This window comes from Austrofundulus limnaeus, unplaced genomic scaffold (genome assembly GCF_001266775.1).
Source record: "Austrofundulus limnaeus strain Quisiro unplaced genomic scaffold, Austrofundulus_limnaeus-1.0 Scaffold194, whole genome shotgun sequence".
Taxonomy (NCBI): Eukaryota; Metazoa; Chordata; class Actinopteri; order Cyprinodontiformes; family Rivulidae; genus Austrofundulus; species Austrofundulus limnaeus.
Genome location: NW_013952596.1, coordinates 669,865 through 674,276, shown reverse-complemented (window position 1 = coordinate 674,276; position 4,412 = coordinate 669,865).

Sequence of the window (4,412 nt, the reverse complement as noted above, 5' to 3'; positions counted from 1 at the left end):
TATGAAGAATAAAAAGTGACTTCTAAATAAAAAAATAAATGTTACACAAAAAGTACCAGCCTGCAATGCGGCTTCACTGCAGCATTTCTCAGTTTTATGACTTCATGAAATGGATATGTGACAAAACAATGGAGGAAACTTTAACAACATAAAATTTTGAACTGTGTGTTGATGACTGAGATGGTTCCTCCCCTCACAAAGAACACAAGGTTTAGGGTTTCCAGAAAACAAATCTAATTTGGATTTGTTTGACCACAGAATAGATTCTCCACTTTGTCTCWAACCATTTATCAAACTTTGATTTAAAAAATGTGTTGAAGTATGTTTTTTTCTTTGCTTGATAGAGCTTTAAGCAGCATTTGTGCATGGCACGGTGAGCTGTGTTTTTTTTTTTTTTTTACAGATAATTTGTGAAATTTTTGAGGCTCATAAARATGCATTACCTTTGAACATCCAATCAAATTTTGTCAAGAGGGAAAGTTGCTCTAATATGAAGGGACTGTTGTAAAACCAAAAATTTGAACAACTTTGATGGACAGATGTACTTCAGTCCAAGGAATGATTATGGAATAATCTGGTAAATGATTTAAAAAAATGCTGGTTCAATGATTTTGTTTAAAACATGATCAATGTTAAATTGTTAAAGAAATATCTGTAATAGTAAAAGTTAATGTTTGAGGAGTTGATTTTTATTATTATTATTATTNGATTTTTATTATTATTATTATTGTTTGAAATTATTTTTTGAAAATAGGGGCAGAAATTATAAGATTTTTTCATCTTCTGCTACCTTTCATTTTTATTGTTTTGTTGTATGTGAATGTGTTTTTTTAATGAAATAAATTAATTATATTTTTAAAGTGTTCAGGCAGTGATGTCCAGAACAGAACCAGAACTTGTATTTAATGCAGCAGCCCCTGAGGGCCCAAAAATAGACCGTTTACCGTTTGAGCTCAAATTTTTACAAACCTTTTAAATATTTTGACATTAAACTGTAGTATTGTTATAGTATTCTTTGTCTTTTTGCAGACTGGTGAACCTCTGCACTTCATTTAAAAACTCAAGTCTCTTAAAAACCCTGTTTTTATACCCAATGCAGCTGACCTGCTGCTAATTAATGAATTAATTGTAAAACCTGTCGAAGCTGTGTGAGACAGAGCTTCAGTAAAATGTTGGCAGCTTGAAGTCACAGCTGATGAACATCTGATAATCAGCTGCAGGTCTCGTTTCTGTTTTTACTAAAACTTTGATCGGCTCAGGGTTTTTTTATTCATTTATTTAAAAGAAGTGGAATTAATGTCTTGTTGAACATGATAGAACTTAATCAGCTTCTTATCTGAAAAACTGTGACATTAAAAACATCACAGCTAAAATATTACGACCTGGTGATACTTTAATGCAGTTAAACCACCATAAATGCACAACTGATTGCTCTAATGAARAGTTTTGCAGCTGCTTCTCTTTAACAAAATGTTTTAGTTACTGCAGATATAAATACAGCTGTCGAGTGAAAGAAAAACTGATTACATCGACTTTAAAATGTAGCTGACTTCATTCATGTTTTTACATGATGCAAACAGATCATTTTACAGGATGACTGAATAAAAAGGGAGGAAAAGTGACGAACTTCTTCAGCTCTGACCGTCTTTTCTTTACTGGAGTGATGAAGACATTGATGAGTCATATTTGAGATTACAAATGTTTGTTTTACTTAAGTTTTTATTTATTAAAGCAATAATCTGCCTATAAAACTGTTAATGTAGATGGTTTAATGTTATACTGAATATTTATAGATYTGTAATTCAACCAATAGATACTGCTACAATTAATATTATTAGTTGAGCAGAAAAGTTGTACTTGAAATATAAACAAATCACAAATAATGTCCAATAAAGCCACTAGCAAAAACATCAGATTTATGTTAATCTTTTTAGATTTTTCAGTTTTGTTTATTGGAATTATTACATTTTTAATTTTGTTTTGGTTTTTGTTTCATATTTGGTTCAAACCATTTGTTTTCTGTTCTTGTTAGTTTTTTTCGACAGTGTTAAAATTATTACGAATGCTGGAAATGGATTTAAATCAGTGAATAAATAAAAATAATGTAGATTTCTCTGTTTTTCTTTAGCTGGAGTATACACAGTATAACCCATNCTCTGTTTTTCTTTAGCTGGAGTATACACAGTATAACCCATCAATGTGAAACRGCAGCAGGTTAAAACCCCTGAGCAGCAGGAGACGACTGAGGATAACATCGTCACCTGGAGAGGTCACACCTGAGCCTTTCTAATCATCACCTCACCTGCATTGTGTTTCTTGTTATCTTCTCACAGTATAAATTCTCTCAGGATGCTTTGTGTCGGGTTTGATTTGGTGTCAAAGTGTTGCTTGATGCTTCCATATTTGAACTTCCTGCTGCTGCAGTGCTTTAAGTTTGGCTCCACTTTAATCACAGCAGCCTCTAAACAAAGAGTTCAGTGATTTCTTCAACAGTTTGTGGGTTTATGGAATCTGGAATTTATATTTTTATCAATAATTTAAGTGGTGTCAGTGGTCCAGTTTTCTCTGCAGGTGTTTAGTTATTTATGAATCAAACCTTTAATTAACCAGAGTTGTCAGTGAGTGCAGCTCAATCRCTTATTGTTTTGGCTTTAAATGAAATTTAAAACAATCAACTGGTGATTAAACACATTGCTCGTTTCATTACTCGGTTCTGTTTATTTTAGTTTTATTTTTTTGGATTTTTACAACTACTTTTATTTTTCTCCACTAACACCTGAACTGCATCTTGTCACTCTGTGACCCGGATCACCTTACCACAGCTCTTCTGTGTGGAGTCAGGTCATCAGGCAGCTGTGATCATCCTGAACAGATCAGAACCACACCGTTTGTTTACACCTTGACTGTAAAAATCATCACAAATTCTGCTGAGCCAATATTAGATTCTCAGACAGTTCGCGTGTGTTTTATGAACTTTGCCTCACAAGCTTTAGGTCACCAGTGTTTTTACTAGAGGTGCAACAATACATGTATGGAACCGTTCAATACACATTATTTTATCAACATGTCTTCTGAAGATGCTCTGTGTTGAAGGATCAGTGGATCTGTGTTCGACTACTCCACCTAGGCTGCACTGTGGAGCACAGATCCACTGAGAAACTTGCTGTTTCAGCAACATTTAATTTTAAAATTGTACTTTTGAGGTTAAATGTTCATAATTACAAGTTAAGAAGGGCATGGAATTTTTTTTGTATCGAAAAAATATCAAGCCATGACACTGAAGTATCAAACCGAATCATGAATTTTCTGTATCGTTGCACCTCTAATTTTTACATTTGCATGTGACAAAAATAGAGAAACCTCATAATTTACATTAGATTAATGACTTGTGTTTTATTGAATGAAGTTAAACATGATTCACTTTCTTTGTTTGGGTTTAAACCATAAATGCTTCAACTCATTCCCATCACTTCAGATGAAATGGTGTGTGTTTGTGCATAGAACATGGTGTGTGTGGTTCATAAACGAAGCTCCTGGTTCAGTTCAGTCTAATTTTTTATTTTCATTATTTGAAATGACATTTTAAATAATTATTAAATAAAAACAACACACACAGTGCTTTATCAGGGTTGTAGTCTCAACTCAAGTTTCTTATTTACGAGCATGGGAAGAAATCCTGATCCACCCCGGATGTCTTCTAAAAGTTGTCAAAGCAGAGAAAACACATCCTGAATATATAATTTGTCTGCGTTATGCAGCCCTAATTTCTTCCTCTGATCAAAGCCTCCATCTGACGTCAGGATGGATGGAGCTCGACGTTCTTTTAAATATAAGGAATAAGTTGTTGTTGTTTTCTTGAAGCAACTCTGAGTTTTGAACACGTGACTGCAGCTCTTGAGTTGAATAAATCAGACGTGATGAACTTAATGATGAAATCTTTCAGAAACAAACACCTGCAGCACTTCAGTGTGAATGAGAAAGTCTGGCTGCTTTTCTTCAGAGACTTGAAATAATATATATATTTCTGGTTTCTACACTGATCCTGATCCTGAGGACGGGTTGTCAGAGTCTGAGCAGAATCATAATTATTTATTAAGGTCCTGATTGTTGCTGTTAAACAACCTTTTGGTTTGAGCAGCCGGTCCGACGGATCCTGAATCCCCCCATGGAGAGACGGCTCTGAACTCAAACGTGACAAAGTGGCAATGAAGCCAATCTCTGTAAATCCTTGTGTGTGTGTTTGTGTGTATCTGTGTGTTATTTAAAGCAGCACTGTAAATCAAGGAATCATTAACTCTTATAAAGTATCTCATAATACCCGGCTGCTAAGACCAACCCAATTCACAGAGTGACGAAGCAGCAGAGGAAAGTGTGTGTGTGTGTGTGTGTGTGTGTGTGTGTGTGTGTGTGTG